This window comes from Pleurodeles waltl, chromosome 3_1 (assembly GCF_031143425.1).
Source record: "Pleurodeles waltl isolate 20211129_DDA chromosome 3_1, aPleWal1.hap1.20221129, whole genome shotgun sequence".
NCBI classification, from domain to species: domain Eukaryota; kingdom Metazoa; phylum Chordata; class Amphibia; order Caudata; family Salamandridae; genus Pleurodeles; species Pleurodeles waltl.
The window spans coordinates 1991887976-1991915795 of NC_090440.1; the positions used below are offsets into that span (position 1 = coordinate 1991887976).

General features: G+C 48.7%; 1 protein-coding gene and 1 pseudogene across 4 annotated transcripts in view; both read right to left on the minus strand.

The window, feature by feature from the left end:
- Positions 1-27820, minus strand: part of TRIM37 (tripartite motif containing 37) — a 943514-nt gene that overhangs the window by 520929 nt on the left and 394765 nt on the right. The window lies entirely within an intron of this gene.
- On the minus strand, positions 11177-17309 carry LOC138285941 (CYFIP-related Rac1 interactor B pseudogene; annotated as a pseudogene).

The window sequence follows — 27820 nt, forward strand, 5'->3', positions numbered from 1 at the left end:
CAACTGCTTGCATCCTTGAAGGGCTTGTGATGTGTGACATTGGTATGTTAGCCTTCCAATGGGTAACCCATTATGACACTGTCATTGATAATAGAAAAATACAAATCATAGACTGACTCAAGTTTTTTTAGTGTTTCAAGTGTGTTTATTTAAGTGCTAAAAATGAAGGGGGGTTGTAAAATGGTGACGGGTGATGGTGGAGAAATGTCCATGGCAGAGTCCAGTCTATTAGTCTCACAGGTACATTGCACATCTGCCCATTGGAAGTGGAGCTGGGGCAGTTCCAATTTGGACAGGGTAACAAAGTGGGACAGTGGGGGGACAATCAGGGTGGTCTTATTTCCTGGCGGGGGTCTTGCCATCTTGCTCTGTCCGGTTCCTGGATCTCAGGGCCCGCTTGCGTGGTGGTTGTCCTTCTGCAGGGTATGGGGTGCTGGTGTGGTGGTCCTGTGGCGGGGCGTGCTGTCCACTAGCGCCAGCGGAGGTGGTAGGCAGTTCATCGTCGTGGCTAGTGTCAGGGGCCCCTTGGAGTGCCACGGTGTCCCTCAAGGTCTTTTGAATGTCCGTCAGCAGCCCTACGATGGTGCCCAGGGCGGTGCCGATGGTCCTGAGCTCCTCCCTGAACCCCAAATACTGCTCCTCCTGCAGACGCAGGGTCTCCTGCAACTTGTCCAGGACCGTGGCCATCGTCTCCTGGGAGTGGTGGTATGCTCCCATGATGGAGAGGGCCTCGTGGAGAGTTGGTTCCCTTGGCCTGTCCTCCCTCTGTCGCACAGCAGCCCTGCCAGTTCCCCTGTGTTCCTGTGCCTCCGTCCCCTGGACGTGTGGCCACTACCACTGCCCCCAGGTCCCTGTTGTTGTTGGGGTGGTGGGTTAGCCTGGGTGCCCTGTAGTGGTGGACACACCGCTGATTGACCTGTCCTGGGTAGGGAGGTTTGGGCCCGCTGGGTGGGTGCTGTGCTGGTGTTACCAGAGGGTGGAAGGTCAGTGTTGGGCTGTGCCTGTGCGAGGGGAACCGACTGTCGTGAGGCCCACGATGGTCCGGGCTGGTCATCAAGATCCAGTAGGGCAGAGCTGCTCTCGTCACTGTGGGCCTCTTCTGGGGTGGAGTGGTGTTGTCTGGACCCTCTGGTGTGGTGACGTTCCTTCGGGTTCCTGCGGGGGTATAAGTACATGATTATTGCATGTGTGTGTGCAATGGTTGGGTGTGCGTGAACCCCAGTGCAGGCATTCCTGTGTGTGGGGTTGTGTGCTGATGGTTGGGGGTGTTCTGGGTATGTGCAGTGGGCATGCTTTAGTGATGAGTGTCCATGGTTAGTTGTGTCATGCAGGTCTTGGGGTTGGGATGTGTAGTTGGTGTTCTTAGTACATTAGTGAGGAGTTTGGGTGATAGGGGAGGGTGTGAGGGTGGGGGTGTGTGATAGCATGCAGGTAGGGTGGGGGATGTGATAGTTAAGATTTGACTTACCAGTGTCCGTTCCTCCGACGACTCCTCCGAGGCCCTCAGGATGCAAGATGGTCAAGACTTGCTCCTCCCATGTTGTTAGTTGAGGGGGAGGAGGTGGGGGTCCGCCGCCAGTCTGCTGTACCGCGATGTGGTGCCTGGATACCGTTGAACGCACCTTCCCCCGTAGGTCGTTCCACCTCTTCCTGATGTCCTCCCTATTTCTTGGGTGCTGTCCCACTGCGTTGACCCTGTCCACTATTCTTTGCCATAGCTCCATCTTGTGAGCCAAATAGCTGTGGCTCTACCCGTAGGATTTCCTCCACCATGACCCTGAGCTTCTCCTCGGAGAAGCGGGGGTGTCTTAGGCGTGACATGGGGTGGTGTGTGTGATGTGTGGGGTGGTGTATGTGGTGATGAGTGTGGTGAGTGTAGTGGTATGTGGTGTTTTGTGCTTGGATGTTGTGTGGGTGATGGTGTTGTGTGCCTCTGTGTGATGGGGTTGTCTATTCTGTGCTCTCTCTCTCGCCTTCTCTCAGAATTTCTGGTTGTAGGGGTTTGTGGGTGATGTGGGTGTGTGTTTTATATTGTGTTGGGTGTGTGGGAGTGGTGTGTGTATCTGTCTCAGGTGTGTGTATTTCAAAATGTCCAATGTGGCGGTGTTTTGGCGATGTGTGTGTATTTTGAGCGCGGTGGTGTGTACCGCCAATGGAATACCGCGGTTGAAAGACCGCCACATGGATTTGTGGGTCGTAATAGCATGGGCGTGTTTCTGTTGGCGTGGAGGTGGAGGATGTGTTTCCGCCAGTTTATCGCTGACCTTTGGTGTGGCGGTATTGCGTGGGTGTCTGAATTTCGGCGGATTCCGTGATGTGTGTCATAATAGCTGTGGCGGTCTACCGCCGCAGTGAATTGGCGGTCTTCTGCACGGCGGTAAGCGCCTTATACCGCCAGGGTCGTAATGACCCCCTGAGTCTTTGGAGCATTTTACTCGATTTGTTTGCCCATTGATAGTTGCAGCTCTGGGCCGCCTGATCTGCTGGTATTGTTGCTGTAAAAGACCCGGCTGACTACAAGCCACCTGCCTGTCAGCCCAACGACTCAGTTCGTCTAGGACTGTCAGTCAGGTTTCAAGATCCTCTAAATCATGTGTCTTATGCAGCCGCCCCTCTGTACAATAAGTAATGTCTACCGCCCTCATGTGGATTTGGGGCATCCCACAGCGCCAGAGGTGATGTTGCAGATGCAAAATTAAGCATGAAATACTCTTTAATGGAGCACTCCATGTGAAGGCGATATTCCGGGTTCTGCAGATGCCAGGGTGAAAGGCATCAGCAAAACGGTGGGTGCTGACGGTCCACACAAAGCTGCATATTGACCAGAGCGTGATCAAAGAGCCCCCTAGCTAAAATTGTGATGTCAGAGACTCTATGCAAGTAGGACCGTGGGACAAAAAAAATAATATAGGAGGGAAAATGAGCCGTAAGCAGGTGAGAAGGACATATAGCCCCCTTCAGTTGCATGATGGGCACTCCATACATCCACCAAGCCCAAAACTGAAATACAGGAGGGCAAAGGCATTGCCCCAGACTTTGGGGGCGATCCACAAGAATGCCACTGATCCATAGTTGGGTTCACAACACCGTTCCAGTCTCCACTCAGCACTATGAGCCCCACAGAGGATGTTTCCCCACAATCTCATCAACTGCTCTACAAACGATGGACCAAAGGGAGAGGGGCATAAGCACAAAGACATGTACGGGATTCTCCAAATAGTATTCCTGTAACTGCAATGTATCGGCCCTGTAGGTCTGCCCAGGTCAGTGAGTTGAAATGGGTCAGTATTTTTTCTCAGGAAACCTGTACCCCTGGATGCCTCCAAGAACCCAGAGTGGAAGACATAAGTGTATCCAAAGCAAGCCAGGCACAGGACTTTGTTACCAAGCCGGTGTGTCTTTTGAAAGAGAAGAACATCCTCCTAGCATGCCTTAGAACCGTTCCTCTCTTAACCTGGTCGAGTAGGCCATTTACGTTCCAAGACACAACCCACAAGTGGCCATTAGACCATCAGGTGGTGGGTCACTCAAAGGAGAGGGGCGTGAGTGTCGACAGATGAGGTGCATGTGAAGATAGGCACGTGGCAGGCATGCAACACAATAACAAAACAACAATAATAAGAAAACAATATAAAAAATGTCAATAACAACCAATCCCCCCCACTATCTGTAGCAAGGCAGACCATCTCTAAGTTCTAACAGTGTGCCCATTAAGGCCCGACCCAGTGGTTCCCCATACCCAACAGGAAAAGAAAATAATAATTGGGGAAAGCAAACAACCACTCCAAATGTCTTACAGTCATACACAAGTGAAAGCACATCAAAGTTCAGAGGAAGCACCACAATGAATGAAAGTTCCTATCAATGTTACTTAGAGGGTACTGTGGTCAATGTCTGGGAGGTCTGGGGTCTGCCCTCAGTGGCCGGAGCGTCTTCAGCTTGCCGGATGTTCCTCCATTTGGAACGAGAGCTATTGCAATGCTTCACTGGAGTCTTTGATGGCCGGCCATGTCGGTCTCCCTGGGATGAATTGGAGTCCATTGGCAGAGGAGTGTGAAGTGTCATGCAAACCCTCTTGTCAGTCCAGGGAAAGACTTCACCATTTGAAACATCTTCGTGAAACTGTAAAAACTAGTTTGCCACTCACTTCAGCTGCTGTCTTTAAAGTTTAGGGGTAAATCATCAAGTCAGGGCCGAGAAAAAGGGGGAGTCCTAAAACACGTTTAACCCATGCAATTTCCCACAGGGATTTTAAACATGACTACAGCCCCATCCGCTGAATGGAATTAAACTAAATTTGGCAGAGAGCTAGATCGTGGTCCAGAAACAGTGCTTTTAGTAATCTGGTGCAAATCCGTTCAGTAGTTATTGAATTCTTAAAGACAAAAAGACATTTATATATCTAGAACCCAAAATACCAAACAGCCCCCCCCCCCCATCCCCCACAAGGAGTGCCATTTTATTACTAAATAATAAACTAATAAACCCTTGGGGCCCAGCTCAATTAAGAGGAGGGGGCAAGCAGCCCCCTCCCCCGGATTGTTTTCAGGCCAAGGTAGTCCAACCCTGGGGCCCGGCAGTGCTAAAAAAAAAAAAAAAGAAAAAAAAAAACATGGGGGGGGGGGGGGGCCTTGCGGCCACCCTTCCTGGAACCATTATTGGTCCCGGGGACCCCATTCCCCATTCCCCAGGGCCAGGTTCAGCTATGCCCCGGGGGGCACTGGTGCAGGGAGGGAAACCTCTGTTTGCTCTCGCTTGGTGGGAACAATTTAGAGCTCCCTCCAAGTGAGAGCAAACACTAAGTTAACTCCTAGTGGAAGGAAAAATGCTCCCATCCACTGGGAGTGGACTTTTCATCGGTTTACCTGCCCAAAGTGAAGTGGGCAAGAAAAATGATGAAAAAACTGCTGCAGCGGGGAGATATACACACACATACATATCACCAGTAGGTAAAACCTAGTTTCCATAGTAAAAAAGCACTTTTTTGTTTTGCCAGTCACTTTGATGCCGTTTGACGGATCCTCCCATAATTTTCAAAACTAATACAGCAGTCAGTTCAGCTGCTGCCGTAAGTTTTGGGGTGATCCAATAATCAGGGGCCGAGAAAAAGGGGAGGATCCCAAAATGCCTTTTCCCTATGCATTTTCCCATACAGTTGTTAGACACAACTACAGCCTGAACCGCTGGAACGGAATTACATCAAATCTGGCTAGAAGATAGATCTTGGTGCACAGATTGTGCTTTTGTGATCTGGTGTAAATCGGTTCAGTAGTTTTTGAGATATTAAAGGAAAAAGAAGATAGATGTATAGGAATGCGGATCTTCTGTGGATCAATCAATCTGTTTTTGTAAAGCGTGGCTACTCACCTGTGAGGGTCTCAAGGTGCTGGGGGGGCCTCTTCCAAAGAGCCACGTCTTGAGGTTCTTCCTGAAGATGGAGAGCGATGGGCTTTGTCTGAGGTGCAGGTTGTTCCAGCTCTTTGCTGCGATGTAGGTGAAGGATCGTCCTCCGGTGGTAGTTTTACGAATGTGAGGGATGGTGGCCAGGGCCAGCTAGGCAGAGCAGAGGGATCTGGCTGGAGTGTGGAAGGACACACGGTGGTTCAGGTAGGCTGGTCCTGCGCTGTGTATGGCCTTGTACATGTGGGTGAGTAGCTTGAAGGTGATTTGTTTCTCGACTGAGAGCCAGTGGAGGGTCCTCGGGTGTTGGGAGATATGTTCTTGGCGTGGGAGGTCCAGTATGAGTCTGGCGGCGGCATTCTGGATGAGTTGTTGTATTATGTTTCTGGTTGAGGTGCTGGCATAGAGGGCATTGCCGTAGTCGAGCTTGCTTGTGACTAAGGCGTGAATGACTGTCCTGCGGCAGTCTGCTTGGATCCAACGGAAGATTTTCTGAAGTTTGCGGAGTGTGTGCCAGCAGGAGGAGGCGACTAAGTTTACTTGGCGGGTCTTGGATGGGGAGGAGTCGAGGATGATGCCTAGGTTACGGGTGTGCTCAGTTTGTGCAGGGGAGGCACTGAGGGATGTGGGCCACCAGAGTGAGAGTCAATGACCAGCTAAATGGCTGTACCCTTCCTCCCCTTTTTCATGTACCCTTGATAGTCACCTGGCTGCTTGTTTTTCAGAAGAACATAATCCTAGGGACCATATCCTAACACCTTGGGTGAGAATGGGAGCCCTTCCCTTGGTAGTCTCAAGCAGTTACCACTACCAGCATATCTACACAAGCTCTTTCTGGGAGCAGCTTATACTGATTTGTGGGCTACAAAGTTGTGTGCAGAAGAGTTGCTTCCTGAACATCATGTATTCATGAATTTATGAAGCATTCAGCGGGTAGTTTGGTGAGGGGTTGGGGAGCCATGCGTCTCAATTTTTGTAATGTTATTGTAAGTGTACGGTTTGCAAACATTACAAAGAGAATCACTGACACGCCCTTTGCAAAAATTATAAATGTTTAAGGCAAATGTTTCGCAACACTACTGGTGCACCTGCTATTAGAGATACCCATAGATAACTGTAAACATGTAATTTAAAGTAAGAGTGCTCTATGAAAGGTGCTGTCCACAGAAGGCAGTCCCAATTCCCAGTTCTTCCCCTCTTTCCTTTGTTGGAGGTCCCGTTAGGAGGGGGCCAGATTAGTTTTCCATCAGAACACCCTAGAAGTTGTACCTCAAATTTTGCACTTAAGGGCATGCCCAAGCAGTGCATCCTTGGAGAGGGCCTGCCCCAACTCCTTCATGAGGGGGAACTATACCCAAAGCTGGTTGACTGGGATTTTGAAATAGCTTAAATTAAAAAAGCTCTTCAACATTTCCTATCACTGCTCTCTAGGTAATGGAAGAAAAAAAGTTACTTACCTTCGGTAGAACTCTCTTTGACGACTAAGCTAACAGCAGATGGCTCACCTTGTGATTATTCCCCAAGGTATTAGTCTGGCCCAGAAACTCAAAAGCAGTACTCCAGCAAACCAGTAGGTGGTGTCATGTGGCTCCGTACCAGGGCCATTCCGCACATGAAGTAATGTGGAGGGCCGCACAGAAGAACCACACAGGCACACTGGCTTTCGAAAGCTTGCCCTTGCCCTCAGACGCAGAGCTCATTCGCAAATTTGCTTGACCAGTGTACAGATATCTAATGTAGGACTGCAAATTTGCTTGAACAGAGTACAGATGTCTAATTTGGGACCTTTTCTTAGATGAAAAAGAGCCCATTCCACAGAACAGGAAGGTAGGATGGTGGTTAGGAATCTGCAGTTAAAGAATCCACCAAAAGAGCATTACCGAAAGTATGTACGCTTTTCTTCTGATGGATGCTTTTAACTGCAGATTCCTCGCCTTGTGAATAAAAACCAAAGCCATACCTCCCCGTGGCGAGTCTGTGGAATGGTTCAAATGAAAATGCTGTGCAGGACCATAATGGCAAAATGCCCATCTCTATGGACTTGACTATCAAGAGATTAGTGCTTTGTGAACGTGTACTCTGATGTGCACGTAGCAGCCTGACAGACATCCAAAATAGGTACCTAGCATGCCAACAGAAAGTACCAGCCTTAGCTCGAGTGCAGGGGTTTGCATCCCCAAACCCATGTTTTAACATGTGACCAGGACGTGCGACCCCATACCGGCATTCTGCCAGGAAGTAGAGACCACTTTAAAAAGGGTGGGCTTAAAGGGGAGGCAGATACTGAAACCAGAGAGGTTAACCATTAACACCATAATCCATTTGGAGAAATGAGAGAAAGGAGGGGGATTGGTATGAATCAGCAGCTAGATAGCATCTCTACCACATAAGGTGTTATCGAAGGTAACAGCTTATTCATCTGATAGAGACTTCAAGCCTCAGACTGCTTACCTTAGAATAGATATCCAAGCAATATTTCCCAGAGGTTGGGCTGCAATATGAATTATTAGAAACTGGGTTGGCAGGTAACTAGGGTATGAGCCCTGGTGAAGCAGCAACTACAATCCTAGTCAGGGTGTCAGGCAAATTCTAAATTAACCTGTGCTCATCCTCTGGTAGCTTGGCACAGAGAAGTCAGGCTTAACATAGACTCAACATGTAAAGTATCTTTGAAACACTTCAAACAGTAAAACAGTGAAAACACCACACCAAAAGATTCCACCCCAGGTTAGAAAAATATAACTTAGTTTTATAAATAAAACAAGGCCAAAATGACAAAATTTCAGTAATTATAACTTGAGATATTGAATTTCTAAGTTTTAAGTAAAAATAGCACTAAGAAGCAAAAAGCGCTATTGGGGATAGCTGGCCGTGCTGGACCAGGACAAAAGGTCAAAAGTTCAGGCCGACTGAGCTGGACCGTGGGCTTGCTTTAGGGACCCAGTTAAGCCCACTGTACCAAAGTACTTTTGAATCTGGTTGCGGAGCCCTGCGTGGATCCAGGCCGAAGATGGATCATGAAGCCGAGGCGATGTATTGGTTCCGGGTGTGTTGACATCAAGGATCCCATCAATGGGTCTTGCAACTTTTCTGGTATAGTTAGCCCCACTTTTTGCCTGATGTCAGTGTGTTTGGACTGTAGTTCACTAGGATTCTGCTAACCAGGTCTCCAGTGACTGTGCTCTCTCCCCTAAATTTAATTGCTGGTTACTTTTTACACCCACAATTGGCATACTGGTGTACCCATGTAAGTCCCTAGTACATGGAACCTAGGTACCCAAGGTATTGATACAAAAGGGGTCCCCTATGGGCTGCATCATGTATCATGCCACCCACAGGAGCCCATCCAAACTGTGACTGCAGGTCTGCCATCGCAGCCTGCATGTAAGGGTGCATGCATCCCTTTACTGTTAAACCTAACCACTGCACTTAGACATTATAAGTCAACCCTCTGGTAGGCCCTTCAGATCAAGGGCAAGGTGCATGTCTCTAAGTGTGAGGGTACCCCTGCATGAGCAGGGCACCCACCAGGCCAATTTCTGGACTCTGTAAGTGCGGGGAAGCCATCTTAAGGTATGTAGTGGACAATGGTCAGCACAAGTAGTCCAACTACATAATGACTACTCCGAGCCAAGACATGTTTGGTATCAAACATGTTGGAATCATGCAACTACAGTGATTCCCGTGTTAGTTGCATGAAACCAAGTACCTTGGTGGTACCCAAGCGGATCCCCCAGTTCTGCCTGTTCATACTTACGGGGTCTAGGTGCCAGCCCATGCTGCTGCTGATCCCAGACACTGTTCTGCCCTCCTGCTGATGAGCCAGGCTCATGGCGGAAGAGCAGAACAAAGGATTTCCTGCAAGGGAGAGGTATGACCACCTCTCCCTGTGTATTAGGTGTCTAAGGGCTAGGGTGACCTCTGAGCACCACCAGACTGCTTTGAAAGGCACATTTGGAGCCCTTCTTGCATAATCCGGTTTGCACCAGTTCAGGAACCCCCGGTTCCCGCTCTAGCGCGAAACTACACAAAGGACAGGAGAGTGAACATCCCCCTGTCCAGCTCCTCCCCTAGGGAGGTTCCTAGAGCTCTGCCAGGTGACCACTTGATTTTGCCATCTTGAAAATAAGATGTGCAGAGGTCCCTGGGAGTATCTGGTTGGTTCAGTATGGTAGATTAAGTCCCTGATCCCCTCTGATAGATAGGTCACTGCAGAGAGTGACCAACCCCCTTTTAGAGCCATTTAACGGCTCCGTTGCGGGTGGGTCCTCAGATTTCTAAGACAAGACTCTAAAAGGAACTCTCTGCAAGACATCTTCTGCGCCTGGCCTCTGGAACCGCTCCTGGTTTTCGTTGGAACTAAACACGTCTGCTTCTGGTGGGAAGGCTACCATTGCAACATTGTTTCTCCTGATCCTGCAAGAACTCTGCAAAATCCAAGGCTGTGCACCCTCCAGGGTCACATGGGCTCTGTTTGCACAAGGAAGCATGAAGAAATCTCCCTTGGACTGAAGGAGTTGCACCCCTGCAACTGCTGGCACCTCAAGACAACGTAGACTGCTTGGTGGGGTCTGAGGTCCGTGGACTTCTGATGATCCTGCTTCACAACTGTTGAGTGTATGGCCTCCTCTGGATCCTGCTTGTCTTCTATCCAAGTTTGGAGACTGTGGGTCCTCGCTCCTGCCACTAGACTGGCACCCATGTGTACTGTGATTGTTGCACTTGCCAAGGCTTGTTGACTTCCTTTTTGAGATCTTCAGGTAGCGTAAAGCCCCGCCTCCAGCACGCTGCAATCCGAAGCTCAGCCCCTGTCCTGCAGCTCCTGCGACGTGGAACTTCTGTTTTGTCATACTGATCAGGTCTCCTTGTGTCCATCGCCAGTGAGTCACCCGTGAGGGCTCCATCGACTTCTGTTAGCCTTCCTGTGTGCTGAGGGCCAGCCCTTACTCCCCCTCCTGGGTAGAGTCTCTTGTACCTTGCTGGTCCTCAAAACTTTGCAAACTCCTCTCCCACTCTTGCATTTGTCAGTGCTTGTTGGTGTCCTGACTGGTCACTAACCCTCCTGCAATCCGGCAGCGTCGAGGGACAGCTAGTAGACCACTTCTGGAGCTGCTGGGCCCTACAGCTGACAACTTCTTCCACTGACTTGCAGGAACTTCATCTTCAGGTGTGTGGGCATTGCCATCTGCACCACCTCGAAAGGTGCTGGACTCCACCCCCTTTCTTTGCATGTCCTCCACGGCTGGAATCAGTCCCTGGGTTCCGACAACAGCTGGACAATCCGAGGCATACACATTCTTCAGAGAGAGAGTCCCTTCTCCCCTCTTTTCCATGTCCCTGGTGTAGGTACTCCTGTCTTCTGGGTATCCTTGCCTTCTGGTTTTTTCTGGGTCCACTTGGAAGGGTCCTGAATTCCACAAACTCCAACCACTACACTCTGTGTTAGCCTATGGGACAACAGGGTGGGTAACTGACTTACTCCTGTTTGCTCGGGACACTTACTGTACTTACCTCTGGTGTTCCTAACTGCCCCTAGCTAACCACTACACTTACCTTGGCTGGAGTCACTAGTTCACATTCCACTTTTTAGTATATGGTTTGTCCCTCCATTAGAGCTCTGTATATATCTATGCTATTTCTGATGGTTAGTTTAGCTCTGTATATATCTATGCTATTTCTGATGGTTAGTTTATGTGTATAATTGTATGTAATATCTCCAAAGGGAGATATGCCAATGTCTGTTTGGTAGTGCTGTAAAAAAGGATAGTTTATTACTTTATTTTTGCAACACTGGTGTGGTTGGAACATTCTTCATCCGCATATGGCTTAACATCTTTCTGTAATAGCTTAAGTCATTCTGTATGGCAGGATTTGTCATCTTCAACTTGTCAAATCGGGGTATAAAATGGAGGACTTCTGCAATCTGTTTTTTAAGAGCCTGCTCTCGCTCTAGATGCTGTGTAGGAGAATATGGTGTGCTTGTCAAAGCTCCCAGTAAATCACGCAATACTGCTACACGTCTTTGTGAAAATTCATAGAATTTCTTTAGTTTTCCGACTGAAGGATTAACATCACCCCATGCCTTCTCCTGCAATTTTTTTATCAGTTGGATGCTGAATTGTCTTTCTAATTCCATGACCTGTACTGCTGTATGACTGTAAGTAGTTCAATATTCCTTCTGCATCTTTTAACACTACATTCACCTGAATGTAGATCTCCTTTTCAAATTCTGTTGGTTCGGGATTTTCAAAACAAAGGACATAATTCAGCCCATGTTCAAGGCCTGTTCAAGTCAAAACTTTTAGATGGTTCCCCTGAGAGGGCGCAGTATATTCAAGACTGGTGTATTAAAATGGAAATTGGAAAGATTTGTGCATCTCCCTAGCTGTCCTGGATTGATTCACCATGAATTGCTTCACTGGTGAGGAGAATCAACCTTGACAAAGTGGCCAAAGGGAGCACCAACTGAAATACTATTTGACTGGCCTACCACATGTCTAGTCTTCAGCTGTTAGCATCTGGTAAGTCATTTTGACAGCAATGTTGCGTTACCTTAAATTGCAGGGCCATCCTGGCTAAACAACACCACCTGGACATGATCTCCAACAGGGAGATTGGGCCGGACCGCCTCGATCCGCAGCTCTCAAACCAAGAAGGCAGCGGAAGATGGACATCCGCATCAGCAGAAACAAGTTCAACAACTGACGGCCCCACCATGACCATCGTGGTACAGTCTCCGTTAAACAATGGTTGCTCGCGCTACAAGCCTCCATGAGGCAGGGGGTGTTAGCGGGCACGGTTTGGTTTTCATACAAAGTACCCAAGTGAGCATTAAGTGCTGGTTAACCTCTGATGCCACGCTGAAGGGGTACCATTGACTGACACAACTGATTGCCATTCCATAGTACAGTGAATGAAGGCAGTTGGCTCCGGGGAGAGGGGCCCTCTAGAACATCAACATTTAAGGATCTCCTTATCTCCATCAAAGGGTATAACTGCAAGGACTAGGGGCACTGTCAACATCACTACCCGTCAACTTCAATTTCATAACCTCCATCGCCTGCAGTTCTGGCTGAAAGACCTCATTAAACCTTCAGCTCTAGAGTATTTGGCCTCCATTCTACAATACTTTTTTGCCTCAAGTACTGGTGACCTCTGGAGCAAAAATATAAGGTATAGGAAATTGATCATTTTGGCGCTGTCTTTTGAAATTCAATAAGGCAACGATGCCCGACACCTCCTCAAGGCCCACCAATAAATGGCTATGGGAACCAGTGGTACTCTTTGTGCTACTTCTCCTGGTGTCTGCTGATTTCCCACAGATACCTCTTACTTCAAAATAGGAAGAAGAATGTTACATTGAAAGTGAAGTATGATTCAAAGTTACATGTATTCTTTCATTTGATGTTTGCGCACAACTGCTCCAACAGTGCTTAGTGAATAACAAACTATACAGTAGTTTCATACATCACCTTTACCAACTATAGCTGTGAAAGACATAGAACAGCATGAACGTTCCATTTCCTGTCAAATAGGAGTTGTCATTGATTACAATGCATAATGTCAAGTACAAGTGCAGGTATAATAATTGTAGCAATGGGTTGGTATTAAGTTAAGACTAGATTAATAAGTAGTGGCACAACTTTGCTTCCCAGATTCCAGGTGGAAACAAATATTTGTTCCTAATTGCACACACAACAGATAGTAACTAATGACTATCTAGGGTGTTGTTAATGTCCCATGTGCAACACTGCCTACACAAAAAGCCACTTGGTGATAGATCAGGTATCCAGTGAAGTTTGAGCAATAGGTATAGTAGGGTGATACAAGACAACAATAGTAATGATTCCCAAGATAGCAACAGCATGCATACCAGACACAATATCTAAACCTAAACACTGATGGGTGCAAGACAGTGCCAGGAGGATTGGGAACACCATTTCATCATTGATTACCAGAGGAGGGAATATGGAAACTGGCTAAAGAATCAATTTTATATTTCCCCAGGCCTGCCGTCATCCTGTGATACTCAATGATGAACAGGCCTGGAAAACGTATGCAAAAGGTTGGATGACCTTTACTAAAATAACTCTGACAGATAGCTTGTAATGCAAGGGTTGCTGGAAAGAGACACCTCACATAGCATACATTGCTTTGACCGTCCAGCAACAAACAGACAGCTGGATGCCCACATAGGTCTGAGGAGAGGTTATGAAGAAACTGGTTTGATGATGCCTTGGAAAGTCCCAACCGTCTGAGTAAGGTGAAGCTCATGCTTGTGGTCATCTTGTATCACGCTGCCGTCATGAAGTACAAGTTACTTACCTTTGGTAACGAAATATCTGGTAGAGACATATTCTAGTTGCAGATTCCTTACCTTAGAATTTTCCCCCAGGTGTCAGACTGGATCCGGAGATTTTTCTTCGAGCAATACCCTTGCGCGTCGGTAGGTGGCTTCGGTCGACTCCGCAGGCGTCGTGGTCGCCATGATGACCTCAGGAGTAGTACATAGACGCCGCCCTCGCGCAGTGACGTCAGTTTCTTTTAACGACTTTCCACGCCAGAGCGCAGAGCTGCTAAGAACACTGAGATTGGTGCACCAGAGCTAAGGATCTGAAAGAGGGAATCCCTGTCCCTAGAAATCAGTTTGCGGGGAGGGTAGGTGGGTAGGTGGGCGGTAAGGAATCTGCAACTAGAATGTGTCTCTACCAGATATTTAGTTACCGAAGGTAAGAAACTTGTACATCTGATAGAGACTTCTAGTTGCAGATTCCTTACCTTAGAATAGATACCCAAGCAATGCCATCCTCGGTGGTGGGCTGCGAACCAAGATCATACTAGAAAGTCCTGCAGGACCGAACGACCAAAGTAGCCCTCTCGACGGACCTCACTATCAAGGCAGTAATGCTTAGCAAACGTGTGCAGGGATGCCCACGTAGCTGCCTGACAGATATCCAGGAGAGGAACTCTGCATGCTAACGCAGTGGAAGCAGCAGCTGCTCTGGTAGAATGAGCATGCAAGCCTTCAGGAGGTTGCTTTTTAGCCAAAGCGCAGCACATTTTGATGCAAAGAAGCACCCATCGAGAGATGGTACGCTTTTGAACCACCTTCCTTTTCTTCACATCCACATAGCCAAAGAGTTGATCGTCCACCTGGAAATCTTTAGTACGATTGAGGTAGAACGCCAACGTTCTTTTTGGGTCCAGACGGTGGAGTCTCTCCTCCTCATGAGAAGGATGTGGGGTGCTTAGAAAGTAGGCAAAGTGATGGACTGGCCTCCATGAAATGGTGTAACCAGCTTAGGAAGGAAGGAAGGAAGGAAGGAAGCTCTAGTGCCTACCACTACTTTGTCAGGGTGTACAGACAAGTATGGAGGCTTTAAAGAAAAGGCCTGAAGCTCACTTACCCTGCGAGCAGAGGTGATAGCGACCAGAAAGACAGTTTTGAATGTGAGGACCCGCAAGGGACAATTATGGATTGGCTCAAAGGGGGTACACATCAAGTAAGTAAGTACAAGATTAAGATCCCACTGAGGCATGATGAAGGGAGTGGGAGGAAATAAGTGGGTGAGCCCTTTTAAGAATCTACTCAATAGGAGATTTAAAGAGTGAGGGCGGATCAAGAAGCCTAAGAAAGGCGGAAATGGCAGACAAATACTCTTTAAGGGTGCCCAAAGCAGAGCCCTGCTGGGCTAAAGAAAGAATGAACAGAAGAACCTCTGAAAGAGGGGCAGAAAGGGGGTCAACAGATTTGTTGGTACACCATCCACAAATTTATTCCAATGACAGGCGTATACAGTTTTAGTCGATGGACGCCTGGCTGCCAAGATAACATTACAGACATCAGGCGGAAGGGCAAATGCCGTCAACTGTTGCCGCTCAATCTCCACACATGAAGGCGGAAGTTGGACAGGTTCAGGTGGAGAACCGTCCCCTGCTGCTGCGACAGAAGATCCACCCGAAGAAGCAGTCTGGGTGGAGGATCGATGGACATGCTCAATAGCTCTGGATACCACACTCTTCGTGCCCAGTCCAGAGCCACCAAGATAACTTGGGCCCCGTCGTACTTGATTTTCTTGAGAACTCTGGGCAGAAGAGGGGTAGGCGGGAAGGCGTAAAGGAGGCCGGAGCTCCACTCGAGACGAAAAGCATCTCCGAGCGAGTGCCGCCTTGGAAACTCCAACGCTCAAAATAGCTTACATTGCGCGTTCACTGCGGAGGCGAACAGATCTAACCAAGGCTCTCCCACTTGCGTAAGAGACCTTTTAGCCACCTCCAGATGGATTGTGATCGACTGTGCGTCAGCGGCTGAGTTCGTCTGCTCTGTCGTTGAGAAAGCCCACCAGATGTTGAACCATCAAGGTAATGCCCTGATGTTCCAGCTATGTCCAGAGGCGTAGCGCCTCCTGACAGAGAGTCCAGGACCCTACCCAGTCTTGTTTGTTGGAGTACCACATGGCAGTAGTGTTGTCCGTGAACACCTGCATCACTTTCCCTTTGAGAGAGGGAAGGAATGCTTTCAACGTAAGCCTGATCGCCCGGAGCTCCAGCGTATTTATGTAAAGCCCCGACTCCGCCAGAGACCAGAGGCCTCTGATCTTCGCCTCCCCCCTGTGGCTGCCCCAACCCAGAAGTGACTCATCTGTCACTATAGAGAGATCTGGTTGGGGAAGGGAGAGGGATCTGTTGTTGACCCAATCGGGATTCGAAAGCCACCACTGCAGATCTTTCGCAGTCCCCTCCGAGATCTGGGCCATGTCGGAGAGATTTCCCTGATGCTGTGCCCACTGGAACTTCAGGTCCCACTGCAGAGCCTGCAGGAGGCCATGAGGCCAAGCAGCCTCAGAGTCAGTCTCACCGAAACCCAAGACCGAGGCTGAAAGATCGGAATCATAGCCTTTTCGGGAGGGTAAGCCCAAAACTGCACTGTGTCCAGAACAGCTCTGATGAAAGGGAGCGTCTGAGAGGAAGTCAGGTGTGACTTTGGCACGTTTATAGTGAACCCCAGCTGAGACCCCTAACCTGCGCAGATGAGCTGCAACAACTGCCATAACTTTCGTGAACACCTGAGGGGCGCTGATTAGGCCGAAAGGGAGCACGGTAAACTGAAAGTGCTCGTGACCTACCACGAATCGTAGGTAACGTCTGTGGGCAGGCAGGATGGGGATGTGGAAATAGGCATCCTGCAAGACCAACGCTACCATCCAGTCTCCTGGGCCCATGGCAGACAGAACCTGAGCCAGGGTGGGCATTTTGAATTTCTCCTTCTTGAGGAAGTAGTTCAGGTCCCGAAGATCTAGGATAGGACGTAAGCCCTTGTCCTTCTTTGGTATCAGAAAGTAGCGGGAACAACAACCACAACCTACTTCTGGCACAGGGACCCTTTCTATAGCTCCCTTGGCCAAGAGAGCCGCGACTTCCTGGTGGAGAAGCACCAAATGATCCTCCGGAAGATGATGAAAGGATGGTGGCATGTGGGGTGGTGCAGATTCGAAAGGGAGGGAGTAGTCCTTCCGAATGATCTGCAAAACCCACCCGTCCGTGGTGATATGTTCCCAGTGGGGTAGGTGATGGCGGATCCTGCCACCAACTGGGTGGGCGTGAGGGGATGGACTAGAAAGGTTTGGAGGCTGCAGAGGGGGCAGAGGCGGACTCGACAGACCTCTGGTTCCTTGTCCCACGGCCACATGAGATTCCGCGTCCACGGCCACGCATAGGATGTCCAGTGTGCGTGTCACGGTGGCTGGGTAGAGGACGCAACAGTGTCCACGAAAGGGACGAAAAGCAGACTGTGGTGGACGTGTGGCAGAGGAAAGACCCAGGGACCGAGCTGTAGCCCGGCAATACTTGAATCTTTCTAAAGCCGAGTCGGCTTTGTCTCCGAAGAGACAGGTGCCATCAAAGGGCATGCTCATGAGTGACTGTTGGACATCCCCCAAGAAGCCAGAAGTGCGTAACCAGGCGTGGCGAGTAAGGCCACTGTCGTCGCAACCGATCTGCCCAGAGAGTCTGTCGTATCCAGCCCACAACGGATAGTGAACTTTGCCGTGTCTCTCCCATCTTTCACTGCTTGGGAGATGATAGCACAGGCCTCCTCCGGTATCTGCGGCAGGACCTGCGCAACCGTATCCCACAGGGAGTGTGTATAACGGCCCAAAAGACATGCGGTGTTCACAGACCACAGTGCGAGGCTGGAGGAAGAAAACAACTTCTTGCCAAATTGTTCCAGCCTTTTGGATTCCCTATCCAGGGTGCGGAAAGGAACGCGCCAGAAGATGAGGTAGCCTGGATTACAAGACTCTCAGGCGTAGGGTATTGGGACAGGAAATTTGGGTTGTTTGGTGCGGGCCGATGGCGGCGAGCGATAGTCCTGTTCACAGGAGCCCCTGTGTTGGGTTTGGACCACGTACCCAAAAGGACATCAGTGAGGGCCTCATTGAATGGGAGAAGGGGTTCTGAAGTAGAGCCCCAGGCTGAATCACCTCTGTCAGGAGATTAGACCTGACTTCCTCAGTAGGTAGCTCAAGGCCAAGGACTTCAGCTGCCCTACTGACCACCATACTGTAAGTAGCTCAGTCCACCGTAGCCACGGTAGGAGGAGACAGCATTCCAGTGTCAGAAGAAGTATCCAGACCTCCGGCTTCGCCCAAATCCTGTGCCCAGTCCATAGCAGGGTCATCCTGGTATTCATAAGGGTCTAGGGACCCCTCTAATTCCTCCCTGTATTCGTACCCATAGGAAAAAGGGTCCGAATCCAACCTCGGGCGAATCGGGCCCACCGAAGCCGATGGCGTCGTCGGTCGACACGGCTCCAACGCCGAGTCGTCGGGGATAAGAATGGGGTCGACGTCGGGAGTGTCGACATAAGACCCGGTGCCGGGGAAGGTCTCGAAGGTCCAACCGGCGTCGGTGCGGATCCGCGCACGGATCCAGAAGCAACCTCGGTGGCCGGGGCCGAAGCCGCTGACGCGGAACCCAAAGGCCGAACCCCTTGGGCCCAAAGGCGCCGCATCGGGGTTGGCCCGCCCAAAGATGAGGCACATGGCCTCGTAAAACTTTTTCAGTTGGGCGGGGGTCGCTCCGGGAAACTCAGGGAAGCGTGGAGTTGACCCAGACGCAGGCTCCAAAGACAGAGGCCTAGTGTGTGGACGCTCGTCCCGTGTCGCGTCGGCTGAGCGTCGGGGTGAAGTCGGAGAGCGATGGGACTTCTTCGACTTCTTCTTACCTTGACCCGAGGACTTCGAAGAAGACAAGTGGTGATGACTCCGTGACCGATCTCGAGACCTTATTCTCGAGCGAGACTGGGACCTATGCGGCGTCGAGTGCCGGGCCGCCATTAGCTTTAGGGACCGCTCCCTCAAAGCTTTTGGGTGCATGGCCCGACACTCTTGCATGACTTCGCGTTGTGGTCGCGCTCGAGGCACCACAGACAAACGCGATGAGGATCCGACATCGTCCGATGGCAGTCCTCACAAGGCTTGAACCCGGTCTTTAGGGACATCTCGACGCACCAAAGTTGTACACAAAAAACTTCGACAAAAGGGTCGAATTCGGCCAAGAAATAGCCAGGGTAGCTCTCTCCGGATCAGCACGTGGCGCGGAAAGAAAATAACTGACGTCACTGCACGAGGACGGCGTCTATGTACTACTCCCGACGTCATCACGGCGACCACTACGCCTACGGAGTCGACCGGCGCCACCTACTAACGCGCAAGCGTATTGCTCGAAGAAAAATCTCCGGATCCAGTCTGACGCCTGGGGGAAAATTCAAAGGTAAGGAATCTGCAACTAGAAGTCTCTATCAGATATGTTGTTTTACTGTGATTGTTTAGATGCCTAATATATGTGTAACACCATGTATCTCCTCATCAGCATCACACCATGTAGTTGATGAAGAAATTACCTTTCTGTTGTTCCGATTGGATGATGTATTTTCACGCCTTTGTGGTTTTTACGCATAAAGGATTGCACTGGAGTTCCGCAATCGGAATCCTGAACTGGGCTCCACAAGTAACAGCTCTGTATCATGTTAAAATTAATATATCTTGTATTTTTCCTTATAAGTTCCTGCCTGTGATTTTCGGACGCTTCTACATGACTACTGTGGTATTGCAACTGCTTTACATTCCTCCTGGATAAGCTATTAGCTTCAGCTGCCCCTTGACCGCTTCTGCTATCTGGACACCTATTCACTATCACTAAGGGTTGCTTGGACTCAGTATGGGGTGCACCATAAACTGGGCCAGCTTCCTACAAATGCATTAAACCCAGATGCGAGTTGTGGCTAAAGTAAGAACATGCCAACTTTCTAAAAGTGGCATTTTCAGAATTGCAATTTAAAATCAGACTTCACCATAAAATGTGATTTTGAATTGGGTTTCCAGAGACACCAAACGTGAATTGTCTTTCTCTTTCAGATTGTGGATTACACTTATAAGATGCATTAAGGCATCTTATAGGCAAGGAGAGATAGGCCTTGCTGTAGGGAAAAGTGACTGAGTGTTTTTCACTACCAGGACATGTAAAACTTAAAAGTACACGTCCTGCCTTTTAAACACATTGAACTCTGCCCTCTGGGTTGTCCAGGGCCTACCCTAGGGGTGAATTATTATAAGTATAAATAGGAATGTTAAGGCCTGGTAAACAGGTTATTTTGCCAGGTCGACATGGCAATGTAAAACTGCACACACAGGCTCTGCAACGGCAGGCCTGAGACATGGTTTACGGGCCACTTAAGTGGGTGGCACAATCAGTGCTGCAGGCCCACAAGTAGCATTTAATTTACACGCACATGTAGTGCACTTTATTATGGACTTAGAAGTAAATTAAACAAGGCAATTGGGGATAAGTCAATATTACCATGTATAGGGGGTAGAGCACTTTAGCACTGGTTAGCAGTAGTAAAGTGCACAAAGCCCCAGTACCAGCAAAAAACGGGGTCAGAAAAATGGAGGAGATATGCAAACAATTGGTGGGGGGGGGTTCACTCTAAAGCTGTCGGGTCTAACATGGATTAGACTAAACAGCCCTGTAGGACCAAAAGGCAAAATGACCATCACGCCAGAACTGCTTGTCTAGGCAGTAGTGCTTTGTAAATGTGTGCAATGAAGCCCAATTTGCTACCCGACAGATATCTGGGGCAGGTCCTCTGCAGGTTAATGCAGTAGTCGCAGTTTTGGCCCTGGCAGAGTAAGAACACAAAGCGTCAGGGGGCCGCTTTTTAACCAATATGTAGCAGATCTTGATGCAGAGAACTATCCATTGCGAGATGGTCCGCTTCTACACTGCCTTCCATTGTTTGGTTACGATATATCCTACGAAGAGCTGATCGTCCTCCAAGAACTAACAAGGACGATCAAAGTAGAACAACACTCTTTTAGGATCCAAACAGTGTAGTCTTTCCTCTTCTTTGAGTGAGTGAGGCGGAGGGTAAATAGTAAGCAAAGTAATGGACTAGCCTTAATGGAAAAGAGTGACCACCTTCACTAAGAAAGATACTCTAGTTTGAAGACCCAGTTTTTTGGGATAGAAGTTAAAGTATGGTAGATGTACAGACAATGCTTGTAACTCCTTAACCATTTAGGCAGATGATATTGTCACTAGGAAGGCCATTTTGATGGTCAGAAGCATGAGTGGACAGCTGTGTATCGGCACAGCAGAAAAGTATGAACCAAGTTGAGATCCCACTAGGGAAGAATAAGAGGTGCTGGTGGGAATATATGTTGGATACCTTTCAGGAACATATGCTGGAGACCTTTCAGAAACCTATATACAATAGGGTAAAATACAAAATACAAATAAAAATACAATAGAGCTCTGCTGGACCAAAGAGGTGATGAAAAAAAGTACCTGACAAAATGGTGCAGATAGAGGGCAAACACGTTTATCTGTACACCATGCCACAAACCTGCTCCAATGGTAGACATTTACGATCTTGGTAGAGGGACACCTTGCTGCCAAGATAACATTGCAGACTTCGGACAGAAGGACGAAAGCTGTCAACTATCGCTGCTCAATCTCCACACATGAATGTGAAGTTTAAGGTTTGGTTGCAGAACCCTACTCTGTTGCTGTGACAAAAGATTCTCACGAACAGCAGCAGATGGGAAGACCAATGCTCATGCTCAACAGCTAAGGATACCAAACTCTCTGTGCCCCATTTGACCTTGAGAACTCTAGCAAGGAGTGGTACTGGCGGAAAGGTGTACAGGAGGCCCGAGCTCCACTTGAGCCAAACAGTGTCTCAGAGCAAGAGCTTCTTTGGAAAGTCAAGCAAGCAAAACTGATGACACAGCACATTCCCAGGAAGCCAAAACATCTAACCAAGGTTCTCCTCACTCTTGAAAGAGACCTTGTGTCACCTCTGCATCTGCACAAAAGAGGTGCACGAGGAAGGTAAGGGACCAGATTTAAGTCTCACTGTAGCATCACAAAGGGATTCTGGGAAACAAATGCTGCAAGCTTTTTAGAAACCTCATCACACGTGTTTTAAACAAAAGGCTAATTCAACAACCATAAAAAAGCTAAATTATCTGATAAATAGCTTTTAATAATGCCCAATGCAGGTCCGAAAGGGTAAACAACAAAACAAACAACACATCAGATACTTTAGCTAGTAGCGGGTTAATCTGGCAAATGCACCACCAAGCAACAAACTTGCCCAAACCAACCAACCTACAATGATTTCATAGATGGGCATCTGGCAACCAGAGAAACATCAATGACCTCTGGAGGAAATTCAAAGCTGCTGCTCAATCTCCATCCATGGAGGCACAGATTGTAGAGGCCTAAGTACATGGTTGAGCCCTGTTGCTACAACAGTAGATCATTCCGAAGCTGCAGCTTGATCGGAGGATAGATGCTCATATCCAGAAGTTCTAGGTACCACACCCTCCTGGCCCAATACCGAGCCACCAGGATGGCTTGAAACCGGTCAGTTCTGATCTTCTTCAGAACTTGAGCTGCAAGGGGTAGAGCATACAGGATTCTCGAGTGGAATGAGACTCTAGGAAGTAGGCATAGCAGAAACTCTAGAGCAAAAAAACACAGACATTATGCGGTCTCGGCAGTGGCGAAAAGACTGAGTCAGGGTTCTCCCCACTGCTAGAAAATAAAGTAGATTTGTTATCCGCTAGACATCGGTGACAGTTTGCCCATCCTGGTGTTTAGAGATCCCACCAGGTGATTCACGTCCAGAGAAATGCACTGGAGAGTCAAGCCATTTCCAAAGGTGCAGAGCCTCCAGGCACAGGATTAAAGACCCCATTCCACCCTGCTTACTGCAGTACTACCTGGCAGAACTGTTGTATGTGAGGACCTGTAGTAGCCTTTTTAAATTTTTCGGTAGGAAGGCATTAAATGCCAAGAGGATCACCCATAACTCCAATAAATTGATGTGGGAGTGGCCAGAGACACGAGTCATCTGATTGCCATCTCTCCTAATGGTCTCCACAGCCCAATAGTGATGCAGCCCTCACCACCATCAGCTCTGGGTTGGGTAAGAAGAGGAGTGTGCCACTAATCCTATTGCGTTCTAGTAGCCACCACTGAAGATCTTTTGCAGTCTCCTCTGAAACCAGAATGGAATCCGGTAAATTCCCCTGCTCCTGTGCCCAAGGTGACTTCAGATCCCACAGCAGAGCCTACAGGTGCCATATGGCATGGTTGACTAGAGGGATGTAGGAGGCCAACAGTCCCAGTAGCCCCCATGTCATCCTCACTAAGAACCAGAACAGAGCCCTGAAACATCAATATCATAGCCCAAATGTCCTAGATGCTCCACTCGGGGGTTGGGGGGGAATGGCACGAAGCTTCAACACATCCAGAATGGCTCCTATGAACCAGAGCATCAGCAAAGGAGTCAGGTGTGACTTTGGCACACTGATAGTGAACCCCAATGATGCTAGGAAGTTCACCATCATCTGGTGCTGGTCAACAACTGCCTGGGGCAAATCACTTCAACAACAGTTGCTGAAGTAGGGGAAACTAGCACACCCAAACTCCCAAGGGTCGCTATGACCATTGCCATCTAGGGTGACCAGCTGTCTGTTAATTACAAGAAATGTCTGTAAATCGAGGCCAATGTCCGTTGTGGGTTATTGCTTCAATACGAGATAGCATTTATCTGTGATTTCAGCAATGTTTCACTTTTAAAAGTACGTTGTGCATTTAATAGCTTTGGAGGTCTTCACCAGTTCATTGGTGTAGGCAGCTGGCTCTTTATATACCATACCAAAATAAGGTATCCGGTGCAGAGTCCAGGGGTTTCTGTTACTAGCGGATAGTGGCTTGCTTTAGCAATGCCAAGGTGCTCTTTTTTCTAGGGTGTAGTGTGGTCGAGCAACCCTAAGCTTATGAGAGAGGAGTTTGAAACATCTGCAAATACACACACAGTGAATAAATGAGAGACACGACTCAAGAAGGAGATCCACACCACTTTACAAAAATAACAAGTATCTTTATAAATATTTTGGCACCATAATCAACATGTTTTACAAGAAAAATCTTTACAGTTTTGAAAATTGCAATTTTTTGAAAGCTGCAATGTTATCCTACGGAGGAAAAACAAACACGGCAAACAGGTATAGTACAGCAACTTACAGGACAATCTCCTGGACGTACGGTGAGTACTGGACAGGTGGCACAACCACACCAACAGGCCACACCGGGCGGCACAGGGGCAGCTGGGTGCAGAGGTGTAGTATGGCATTTGGTGCCAATGTAGGGGTCCGGTCGAAAAGATGCTGCAGGTGAGAACTGGGGATCCAGTCTGGGAAACCAGTGAGTGGGTTTTAATCTTGGGATGTCCGGGACATGGGCACACCCTGGGTTCTCTTCTCCAAAGGTCCGGGGCAATGGGTGCAGAGGATTCTGGAGGTGTTGGGTTTTCTCTTGCGGTTGAGGGTGTCCGAGTCCAGAGGCTGCAGGCGTCGTCAATGAGGTTTCAGTGGGCAAGTCCAAGGTGGGCTTTGTCTCTGGAAGGCTGGGGAACCACATTTCAACTTGGGCTGTGAGGTGTGGGTGTGGTGGTGCTTTCAGGTTTCAGGTTTGAGGAGGTCCAGAGTCCTCTCAGTTCTTCTTGGGGTGCCTGCAAGGTGAAGGGAAGCAGCTCTGCTGCTCCATGGGAGATCCTGGGTTTTGTTGAAGGCAGGCAGTCTTCCAGGCTTTTGCAGAAGTAGTTGACTTTGGAGCAAATTGGTGGGAACAGCAGGCAGGCCAGTATGGCTGGGGCCAAGTCAGATGCTTATTCTTCAGGCTCTACTTATGTTGCTCTTGGATGTCTTCCTTCGTAGGTCTGCAGGAATCTGCTTTCCCGGTGCCAGGGTCTCCCCTTAATACTGCATTTAGGGGCATTTCGGGGAGCGTAGGGCAGCAGCTGTAGGGAAATGTTTTTTTGGTTATTTTTTTTGCAGTATCCCACAACTTTTTGCCTGGTATTTGATGCACCTTTGACTGAAATGCACTGAGTCCCTCCCAACTAGATCTCCAGTGCCAGTGTCCCTTCTCCCAAAACTGTCCAATTGGCAAATCCTTTAGCACCTCCGTAAGTCCCTAGTAAATGGTACCCCTGGTACCAAAGGCCTGAGGTGCTAAAGAGAGTCCCCTAAGGACTGCAGCATGAATTGTGCCACCTTAAGGGATGACTCACCAAGCACATAACTGGCTTCCATTACAGGCTGCGTGTCTTGGTGCAGACAAAAGTGAAAACACGACATGGCACGCAGCCTGTGTGCCATGTACCCTAACACTGCATGCAATATGTAAGTCACCCCTCTAGCTGGCCTTAAAGCACTAAGGCAGGGCGCATTATATTATGTGTGAGGGCATAATGGCACAAGCAGATATGGCTCCTGCTATGTCTCTGTCAATTCTCAGACATAGTAAGTGGTCAGGGAAGCCATTTTAAATGCATTTGCTGGAAACTGGTCAATAAGAGTTCCCAAGCTACATGATGGCTTCACTGAAGATCGAGATGTTTGGTATCAAACATCTCGTATTGGTGAACCCACACTGCTGCCAGTGTTGGATTTACCAATACATGCACCCAGAGAGCACCTTAAAGGTGCCCCCTGAAACCCTACTAGCCTTTGGTGTGCTTACTGACTGGTTTCTGTCAGCCTGCCACCTGAAACATGGTTCTGGCCCCCTAGGGTGAGAGCCTTCTCATCTCAGGAGGCCCAGAACAAAAGTCTGTCCAGGAAAAGGGTGTAACACCCCCTCCTGCAGGATGATCTACTGATTAGCCTTCCGAAGGCGGCAAGCATCAAAGGGCTGTCACCTTTGCAGTGCGAATCTGGCTCCCCTCACAGGAGAGGAAGCCACCCTTTCTGTCCAGAGCCCTCTTGGCACCTGGACAGGTGGGGAAATTAGCTGGTCAGGTAGGTGTGCCACCTCCAGGCTAGTACAACCCCCCCACCTCCAGGGTGGGCTACTGTGAGGTGGACACGGAATTTCAGATGTACTCATCTTTGTGATGGCATAACTAGAAATTCTGGGACAGGGTTATGCCCATTTCCTACAGAAAATGGTCAGATAGGGAGCATAGTGAGCCCAAAGGGTCAGTAGCCCATTGGCTATTATCCTACACACCCCTAACGCCCCTAAACTCAGTATATAGGGGATCCTAAATACTGCAGCAGTGGTAAAATGCTCAGAGTCATAAGGCCAACCACAAAAACACAACAAAAATGTGAGGCAAATGGGCAAAATGATTGGGAGAAGACCACCCTAAGGCTGACAGGTCTAACACGTGCTTCCCCTATCCCAGTTAAAAGTGGGGAGAGATACCCAACCTCTTGGGAGTTCTCATCACGAAGGCAGAAAATCCTGGATGGACCATCAGCATTGGTGTGGTCTAACCCTGGTCTGTGATCCACCTTGAAGTCTGTATCCTGTAGGGAAATGGACCACCTCAACAATTTTGGATTTTCACTCATTTGCATGGGCCACCTGAGGGGTCTCTGGTCTGTTTGAATCAGGAAGTGAGTGCCAAATAGGTATGGCTTCAACTTCACCAGAATCAAACAGGAGAGGTAGAAGTATCAGGTTACGACTCAGCTTCTCAACCAACAGTCTTTTAATATCAACAGGAGTGTAACAACTTGTCCCAATATTCACCAAGGAGTCCTTCTAGTTTCTTTTGGGAGACCCTCACCAGATATTTTCTATCACAAGTATATTATTTCTCCGGTAAACTCATTGCATTATAGCATCATCATGGGGTCTCCTCCTTCCCCTAAGGGGATAGTTTCCACACAAGTCCAGGAAACTATTAGGGATCCGTGAACAAAAATTCTATATAAGTGCAGTGAAAGTGAGAAAGTGAGCTAAAAATACCTCTCTCACTCAGCTACAATTCAACTTTACTATGGCTGGGATAGGGTATGTTTAAAAAACAAATAGGTGATAGGAACGAATTACATGTCCTTCACATATACCAGGTCAGGTCAACATGTTTCAGCCCAATCTTGCCCCAAAAGGTCACAGGCTTTCTTCAGGACCAAAGAATCTATGTATCTCAAAGTGCTCAGATATGGATTTTACCTTCCTGGACTTCTCAATCTACTGCGATGACCTTGCAAGCTCCATACTTGTGGTGCCCAACTGCTCCCATGGGGAACACATATATATAGAAGGTGAGTGCTGGGACAAGTGGTTACACTCCTGTTGATATTAAATGGCTTCACCTTCTTGAGGGCCCACAGCAAAAGCTTCTCTTTCTATAGCACTCCACCTCTGTTCCTAAGGAAGTAACCTCTAGAGATGACGGCAACAGGTTGGTCTAGGCCTTCTTCATTGAGCTGTGATAAAACTGCCCCTATGCCATGCTCTGAGGCGCCTGTCTGAACAATAAAGCTGTTGGAGAAGTCAGGGGCCTTCAGCACTGGGGCTGTGCACCTGGATTGCTTCAGGGAGTCAAATGCTTTTTGGCATGCCTCTGTCCAAATCACATTTCTGGTCTGCTTCTTAGAAATCAGCTCTGTCAAGTGGGCACCAATGGTGACATATCCTTTGACAAACCTCCTGTAGTACCCAATGAGCCCCAAGAATGCTCTGACCTCAATCTGAGTTTTGGGGGGCTCCCAGGCCATCATAGTTTCAATCTTGGCCTGGAGGGGCTACACCTTACCCCCTTTTCACCAGGTGTCCCACGTACACCACAGACCCCTGCCCTACCTGACACATACTGGCCTTGATAGTCAGATCTGCCTGTTGCAGAGCCTGACACACTTCCTGGAGGTAAGAGAGGTGGCCCTTCCAGCTGCAAATGAAGACAGCTATGTCATCCAGACAGGCAGTTGAGAAGGCCTCCATTCCAGCAAGGACCCGGCTTATCAACCTCTGAAAGGTGGCAGGGGTATTTGTGAGTCCAAAGGGCATTACAAGGGTAATGGCCCTCTGGGGTGGAAAAGGCTAACCT